At 46.4% G+C, this 9,124-nt stretch overlaps 1 long non-coding RNA gene across 1 annotated transcript; it reads left to right on the plus strand.

Annotated features, from left to right (window-relative positions):
- The first annotated feature begins 3,249 nt into the window (after positions 1-3,249).
- On the plus strand, positions 3,250-9,117 carry LOC104842974. Its single transcript, XR_775513.1, has 3 exons — positions 3,250-3,381; positions 3,505-3,676; positions 8,910-9,117. It is a non-coding gene; the product is annotated as an uncharacterized LOC104842974 (long non-coding RNA).
- Positions 9,118-9,124: the final 7 nt, after the last annotated feature.

A 9,124-nucleotide genomic window follows, 5' to 3' on the forward strand; every position in this document is an offset into this window, starting at 1 on the left:
TAGTACTGCATGGCAAATTACCATATACCTGTCTAGCATTTTCTAGATTCCTGAGTTTCTCTACAACATACTGAAATGTTAAGCTCAATAGTCACCCGTGTTTTGCACCCCATATTTTCTACTGCTATGCTTAAGCAGTCCACCTGGGTATCAAAAAAGTGATTTCTCTAAACAAGTGAACTCAGAGTGTTGAGATTTCACTCTAATCCATGGATCATACTCCAGTGTATTACATATACTACACATTTATTTAATTAACTTTCAGAAGGACTTTTATTGTCTATTGCTTTGAAGAACTAAACATTTCACTCCCCTCTCCCCACTTCATGCCAAAAGAAATGCATAGGCAATTCATTTAACCACTCTGGTTCCTTAACTATTGCATTTCATTTGACATGTATTTAAAATCTTTACTCATCAAGAAAGGGAACTTTAATTGCATGCTCTGTCTTTGTAACAATGTGCGCTTCTGTTCTGGGTTTGTGTGGCAGGGTTTGGGTAGCCGTGGAGGGGCTGCAGGGGTGGCTCCTGTGAGAAGCTGCTAGAAGCTTCCCAGGCTCCAGTTTGCACCTGCCTCTGGCCAAGGCTGAGCCCATCAGCAACAGTGGTAGTGCCTCTGGGAGAATGTATTTAAGAGGGGACACCTGTAGCAGGGGAGGGGAGTGGGATGTGAGAGAAACCCTTATGCAGACAGCAAGGCCAGTGAAGAAGGAGGGGATGCCCCTGCAGTCCCTGGTGAAATGGCAGCCTGTCTTCCTACAGCCCATGGAGGTGAGCAGGGGAGCAGATGCCCACCTGCAGCCCATGGAGGAGCCCACACTGGAGCAGGGGAAGAGTGAGGAGTCCTCCCCCTGAGGAGGAAGGAGCGGCAGAGACAAGGTGGGATGAACTGACCCCAACCCCCATTCCCCGTCCCCCTGCGCCGCTGGGGGGGAGAAGGTGGAGAAAATCGGGAGTGGAGTTGAGCTGGGAAGGAGGGAGGGGTGGGGGGAAGGTGTTCTAAGATTTGGTTTTCCTTCTCATTATCCTTGTTTTGATTTGATTGGTAGTAAATGAAACTGATGTTGTTTTTTCCCCAAGTTGAGTCTGTCTTTTGCTCGTGACCATAATTGGTGAGTGATCCCTCCCTGTCCTTGTCTTGACCCATGAGCTTTTCTTTATATTTTCTCCTTCTCATCCCACAGGGATGGGGAGAGGAGTGAGCAAGCAGCCTTGTGGTGCTTTGTTACCAGCTGGGCTTAAACCATGACAGCTTCCCACAGCCAAACTTATGTAGCACCAAAACCCAAGAAAACCCAAGTTATTTTTCCAGACTCTTAGGGGAAAAAGCATCCCACAGAGGAATCTGGAAAATAGGTGTTTTAACACCTCAAGAACCTGACAGCAAACTCAGGAACACTGGAATTAGATGAGTTATCAGCAATCAAAATGGAGGCTTCCCCTAGAGGCATTTCCCATGCTCTGTAAAAATTCTGTTAGCCAGGACTGATCAGAATGAACACTCAGAATAATGAAAAGCATTCCATATCCAGTAATTTCTCAGCAGCATGCTCCATGTCAATACTCAGGGCTGGCTTCAAAGTACTAAATTCAGCCTCGGCATGTGATGTTTTTTGCAAGGGGGGCTTGAAAGCATAAATCTGTCCTTTCATCACTGTAGTATGAATAGGCTCAAATACACTTTTCATCTTTGAAAAATATCTACCCCAAACCATAATACATTTTTTCACACATACCCTTGCCCAGCTGTACCCAAGGCAGAATGTTTGAGCCACCTTCCTTGCCTAGGAAAAGGACTATTGATATTTGGAAAGGGTTAAATAAACTGAACTGATGCGCTACATGGGTTCAAAGAAGGGGATTAAATAGAAGCATAATACACTTTGTCATATCCCTATTACCTTGGAAAATAAACCTAGTGTGGTTCCCAGCCTAATACAACATAAAGCTTCTGTAATCCAGATGTTTCAGTCTAAGTGGTAGATCTCATTTTGGAAAGCAGTTGCATTCTAGCATCTTTCCAGGAGAAGATCACCCCAGTGATCTGCACGCTAGTAAGATCATAGCCTATAGCTGTGACACACGATTTCTCACCTTGCTTTTGTGTACAAAACCCATCCAAATCTGACTGAAGTAGTCTTTCGCTGGGTCCTCTACCCGCTTTTTAGCGTTAAAAGAGCTACTGCTGTGATGGCTAAGTGAGGCACGGAGAAAACCGCGCATCGTGCCTAGTTCGGCACTACGGGGACAGGCTTCTCGTCCGAGGACCCGCGCTCGGGGCCGGGCGCGGCTCAGGTGACCTAGGGGCTTGGCGGGAACCCCAGGGGCGGAGCACGGCGAGGCGGACCAGCTTCCCCGGCAGCGCCGGGCGGAAGTCTCCTGCCCCGGAGAGCGCTTTCCATGCGCTCCACCAAGCTGGGGCACCGATGGCTCTGCCGACAGCAAGGCTAGCGCGGCCGAGCCTACTCACGGCCCAGTCGTGAGACCAACGGGTATGGGGCGAGGTTTTGCCCCGGACCGGGCTTCCTGCACGCCGGCAGCAAGACGTCCTCTTGCACATCTCCTTCTCCAGCCGCGAGGACGGGCTCTGCGAGCACCTCTCCGGCCCTATCTCAGCCACACGGAGGACTCCGCAGGGCTTCCGCCAGGCACGGCCCCGAGTCCTCGACCTCGGCCAGAGCCCGCCAGGTAAACCCCAGCGAACCCGCCGGTTCCCGCCACGCCGGGGCCCGCGCCTCGAAGGCAGCGTCAGAGCCCGGCCCGGCCCGGCCCGACCCCGCCCCGCTCAGCTCCAAAATGGCGCTGCCCCGGCCGCCTGTGCAGGTACGAAGCCGCGCCGCGCTTCGGGAGCAATGCTGCCGCCGGGCGACCGTTACCTGCGAGTGCGGGCCCGGGCCCGGGCCCGGGTACGGGCCCGTGTGGTGCTGGCTGCCTGCCCCGGCAGGCCGCAGAGCCGCTCCCCGGCGCCGGCGTCCCTGTAGCCCTCTGCGCGCCTCGCTCATGCGCCCTCAGAGCCGTTCTACGCGCCGCCTCCCTCCCTCCCCCAACCTGCTCGGGGCCGGGCGGGCGGCCGCGCCAGGGCCGGGGGCGGCTGCAGCCCGCCTGGCTCGTCGTGCACCGCTGGGGATTCGCCGCGAAACCGCAGTGTAGAGTGGGGGCGGCAGCGCACCGTCAAGCCTAGCGGCTGCGAGCTCCAGCCCCGGGTTTCGCCCCAGAGGTGGCGGCGCTGGGCGCGGCTTTTCGGTGAGGGGCCCCACGCGCCTCCAAGGGAGCTCGGCAGGCCTCCGGGGCGCCGTGCGGAGCTGGGCCGTTGCCGCGACCTAGCCCCGCTCAGCGCCACCCGGGCTCCAGAGTCCCCTTTTCTGAAGCCAGCCTTGGGGAGTGAGTGTCGATGGTGGTTAGCGCAGCCGTCTAGGCCGCTAGCTAGCGAGCAGCTGTCAGGTGTGCTGTGGAATGGGAAGACTTGGGAGGACGCTGCAGTGGCTTTCTGGATTTTTTTTATAGGGGCAGTCATCCCAGGAGGGGGGACACGGCATTGGAGCATGCACAAAAATACCTGGGGGCAGATCGTGCTGGTGGATGTTTGGTGGCCAGGCATCGAGGGAGCAGAAGCTCACAGGCTGATCGCATAGGGCAGCTGGCAGGGCATGCACAAGAAGCAATCCAGGTCTTAAAGGTAAAAACAAAAAGCTGTATTCAGTGAAGTAAAATGGGTAGCCAATGGAGAGACTAAAAGAGTCGGTAAAAATCACAGCAATATGGCAGAAGATCTGCTAGGCTTTATGGAGGTAGCTTCCCCCCCCATAAAAATGGTAGTATTTGGGAGATAGAGAGGCTAGGAACAGATGAGTTTTAGTTTGCAGAGTACTCTCTCTAGCTCTTCAATTCTTAAAAGTCCTCAGCAGTAAAGATAGGACAATCTATTAGCCACTTATCAGATGCAATACTAAAAAATAATTTGGGAGTATAGCTACCTTGGTCAGTCAAGCTTTTAGGCGTGAAACATCCTTATAAAATATATATGCATATGAAGGCTAGTCTGCAGCACAGAACATTACTCTGGAAAGAATAAACAAGCTATTTATCAAAGTATTTACTAAACATTCATGATAATTTTATTGCTTTATAATTTCTCCAAAGCTATTCATTAGTGATATGTTGTTACGGTGACAAATGGCATTAAGACAAAGTAGAAATTCTTCCCAATATTCTCCTAAGGTTCACCTGAACAAAGAATAATACGAAAGAAAATAACATTTTCCTTCTTCCGAGCCAGGGTACAAACAGCAGTGCTTCCATCTGCAGCAATTACTGCTGTGATTGTAAAAGTATAGGAGACCTAAAATTTGTCAAAATAGAGTGGGAAAGGCATGCAGAGACTTGGCAGCAGGCCACTTTGATAATTGTTAAATAAATTTTCATTTAACTTGTAAAAATGCATACATGAATGAGTTTCTTTAGTTAAGTCACAGTTACACAAGTAATTGTCAGATGTGTTCTACTTCTTTACAGTTCTTCACTGCAGATGGTTTAAGGATTTACTCGGTGTGGTTTTTCAGATATGATGGCAGCAATATCACTAAATGCAAACAGGATCAGCTGGTATATTCAAATATAAGTTAATCATTGCAAGAACAGCTAATACGACTTTACCAGCCTGCTGCAGTTACCAGGAGAAAAAAAATCAAATTGCTGTTTCTTGTATCTTTGGACTTTTTTTTATTAAAGCAACTTTGATTTACTGTTTTTGCAAGAGAAAAGGAAAACAAAAAGAAAGAGAATCCCATGAAATGTGAAAACCTACGAATCAGTTTTCAGTTCTGTGCAGTTATAGGAGATTTAAACTTACACTACTGTGCTGTGATTGCATCATTGAATGCAAACATCATTCTGAAATACTGTAGACTATTGCATGACAGGTCGAGTTTTTTTTTTAAACAACGCTGTATTTTGCAGAGATTTTATGGATTTAGTAACTACTTTTTTTTGGAGGGAAGCATTGTGCAGGGGGATAAGAAACCCCTATTAAAAAACATCTTGCTAGTGGGGTACTGTTTCTGTGATTTGTCCATCACGCAGAATAACTGTCTATTTTCTTACAAAAATGGAGAACTTAAAATTTTGAAGGTGGACATGTTGCCCTTTTAAAGACTGCTCTTTCTCCCAACAGCTAGCCTTTCAAGCAGAAAGTAAGCAATTATTTCCAAGGTGAAAGTATGTCTTTTGTCTGCTTTTAATAAAATAATGAAGTGACAAATTCCAGTTTCTGAAGAAAAGCCTGCCTAAAATCTAGGAGATAAAAATCTCTGAAGGTCAGATGATTATGTTTTCAAACTACTAGTGTCAGGCTGAAAACAGGCTGAAAAAGATCCAAAGTTCGCAATCAGATTTTCCTTTGGCTAGAATTAGAATAGAAGGGAGGAGGAGATTGGCTATTTTGCTTTTTTGAGCAGCAGCTGAGTCAGATTGGAATGTTGCTATGGAGTCCACAGAACTGGCCTCCATCATACTTGCTTTAGCTGTGGGTAATGTCTTTTCCTATGTGTCCCATCAAAATGCGTTCAAAAATCAAAATGACTTGGAAGATGCAGTCAGGGTTGGTTATCCAGTTTGTGAACAGTCATTTGTAGAAATTTTTTTATGTCTAGTCTAGCCTTGAAAGACTTGTAAGTTTCTCACTGCTTGTGAAGTATATTGATACACAGTTAACATAAAGGAAGAAAAACATTCTATAAGATTATTTTTTGACAAATGAAGGCTACCAACTGGAATTCTTAGGTGCAAACCATTCTTACTGACACCTGAGGCATAAATCGATAACTTGGTTGCAGCAGATCAGTGAATGGAAATGATTCTACTGACTGTCAGGAATAGGGTTTGGTTTCTTTTATGTCATGAAAGAGGTGTTTCCAGGCAGTGAGGCTCTTCTCAGTCAGACTGAGTTTAGCAAGTTTGGTCTTTCAATAGGAACACTGCTGCCTCTGTTCTGAAAGACCAGCACATTAGTAATGTATACTCAAGCCCCATGGTACGCATCTACATTATTCCAAGACGCAACTCTGCACGTCGCTGCTAGCCTTGTATTTTATCTACAAATTCCATCTGCCCTGGCAGTAAGAAACACAGAGTTTGTCCAGGAAGACCCAGGCTCCTACTTTCTACCTGGTATTATGAAAAACAGCTAATATAGTTGAAGGTCAGGATGTGTCCATATGATTAATATGTGCAACCTGCGAGGGGGATCAGGAGGGGGAAATCAGAGGAAGAGGCTCCCATGATGGGCATCACCACACAACTGAAGATGGTGTCTGCAGGCAAGCAGTATGGGTCTTCTGCTAATTAACCTCCAACATACCCTGAGGTGCTGTTGACACAGCATTACAGACAGAACTCCTGCTGTTCTGAATACAGCTTCGCCACTGCAGGCGGCAGTAATGCTACTACCTGTAGTGGTAAACAGAAATTCATAATGAGCATATTACTGTTTGGATAGGCTAAGATGTGCCATGTTTGTATAGTGCAAGTAGCCAGTTTGCTGAACGCTGTACTTCCCTAGCAAGCTGAAGATTTATGTTAAAGGGAATTCTAACTGTACATTTCTGCCCTGGCTGAGCCCTTGGAAGAAACACAGCACTCCTGTTTCATCTTCCCTCCTGTGTGACTGAGACTGTTACATCAGGTTTGCTGAGTGACCATGGGATGTGCAGCCTGCAATGGCAGCACGGCACCTGCCTATTCAGGAGGCAAAATGCAGGAGCATTCTTCAGAAACCTGAGAGCCTCCAGAAAGGGCAGGGAGCTATGCAGGAGTTTTTAAGGATCCAAGTTTCAACTTTGGTACCTATGGCCTTTTATGAATGTAACCCATAATCTCTAGGTAAACCCCATCAGCTCTCTGTTCAGCATGTGTGCAAGAAGTCTAGTTAAGCTGAGGTTCATGCCACTAACAGAGAGCAAGTAAAACCCAAAATATTGTGCCCTCCCCATGTAGTTGTACTCCAATTTTAGATGTAGCATGCAAAGAATGAGGAAAGAGTTAAAGAATGGATGGCAAGGAAGAGGAGTTACATCAGTAATGTCCAGTGCATACTGATACAGCCAAGTGTATGTCTTAAGAATCATTAAACTGTTAAGGCTGACATGTTTAGTTCTTGCGGATTATTCTGGAAATGATTGGTTGAGGGCATTTGAGAGGTTTTGAGTTTTTTTTTTTTTTAACTTTAAGGAGACTGGTGAGAACAAGGCAGTGGAAAATGTTGCACAGTTAGAGAACAATAAAAGAAATGCAGACATTATTCCCCAGGAGTGGAGTAGGATTGAAAAATCAGGCATATGCTGTGCAACTAGCAAAGTCAGAACTGGCTCCAGAATGGGAGCGTAACTGTGTTAACTGTGGTACTGCATACAGACTAATGAGCCCTGCTGAGAGCCAACAAGCTGCAGCATCTGTACGGTGCTGAAACACTGATGTGAGATGTGTATTTTTTCCACCTTACTGCCCTGTGTAGCATAGATACTTGTGAAATCACATGACAAAAGCCATCAAGCACTTGTCAATTGGTGGTCAGGCTAGGCATCATCCACTTAACCTGCAAGGAAGAAGGAGTGTGGAATTACTGAACCTGGATATTTGTGTCCTGTACAGCTAGGTAATCAAATTTCTCTTCAGTATGTGTTAGATAGCAAACCTCTCTCCAAAAGATACAATATATGCTTAAAATTAATGTAGAGTTAGAAGGTAGACTCTTCAGTTACTGTCTCCCCTTTCTCAATATTAAGAAACTGTCCAACCAGCGGGCACTTGCCCGGAGATAAATGATTATTGTTGGACCGTTGAAAAATAAATGGTTTTATCCACATCTTGGATGATGCCTTCTCACCGACTCCACTGCTGCAGGCCTTCTTTTGCAAGAAATATCAAAAGTACAATTCTCATTGGGTAATGGATACTTAGGGACAAGGAAATATTTTTATAATGTTTGGCTGACCAGTGAAATTAATCTCAAATTGTTCAGCCCATCTGATATTTGCATTCCATATTTGTGGTGAAAATGATGTGCTCGATTTGGGAGGAAATCAGAGGGAAGAGAACTGTGATCCTCTTTAGTTCTGGAAAATATGGCTCCTGAAATACCACAAAGCACCTACTGCAGCTAGGCACGGAGACTTCTTGGAAAGTATTAATGAAGTAGTGTCAAGACCGATAGCGTGAACATTTAAAAAAATACTTGCTTATGCTTTAGCATTTGGTGAAAATACTGAAATTAAACATCAGACAGACTAATAGTTTATTCAGTTCCCAGTCTAGAGCTGAAGGAAAATGCAATTGCCAGTTACTACAGACTTACTTTCTAAACACTCAGCAACTGTGGGCTACAGTTTTGTAATGGCAATGCGTTGCTGAAAATTAGGTGTTGAAATGACTGACCTGAATGATAATAGTGTTCTTATATAACTGCGAATGAAATTCAAATACCGATTATTTTTGAGAAAGAATAGTAAAAATACTAAGGGGGAAGGGAAGTCAGTAGCATAGCCCCACTTTGAGCTTCTAATGCCCTTAGTAATTAACACTGCTGCTTTCAGATCTTTTCTGTCCATCAAAAACATGAGAGCTGCATTGAAACCGCTTAACCTTCTAGGGAACTGTCTTTGGAACAGCTTCTCCGCTAGTTTGGTTGTAACCAGGAATGCATAGACATAATTATGGCCTAACTCCGATGGACTAGGCCTGGTTTACTTGGAATACTTTTCTTTCACATGCGGATTGAGGAGTAGCATCTTTGCATTCCTTTGTCTAAGAGCTGACCTATCTTACGATTTCCTTCTAAAATCTCCAGTGCTGCCGGCAGCGCGGCCTCTCAGCTGATGACTTGGTGTCGCTCACGTTATTATTCTAATTTCCGGCAGCCTGAACTCCGCTACCAGGGTGTTACGGTGAAACGACATCTGTAAAGTAATCTTTCGTCCGCGCCCGAGGGTCTCTGAGCGCGGAAGGAGGCGCTGACTGCAAATGGCTTGGAGCAAAAAGACGCCGGCGACTTACCGCCCAGCTCAGGGGCACGACTCGCCGCTCTGCTTCCGCCGCGGTCTGACGCCCTGACCGCCCGCGCAGCCGCCGGCCG

This window comes from Haliaeetus leucocephalus, unplaced genomic scaffold (assembly GCF_000737465.1).
Source record: "Haliaeetus leucocephalus isolate CR32 unplaced genomic scaffold, Haliaeetus_leucocephalus-4.0 Scaffold110, whole genome shotgun sequence".
Lineage (NCBI taxonomy): Eukaryota > Metazoa > Chordata > Aves > Accipitriformes > Accipitridae > Haliaeetus > Haliaeetus leucocephalus.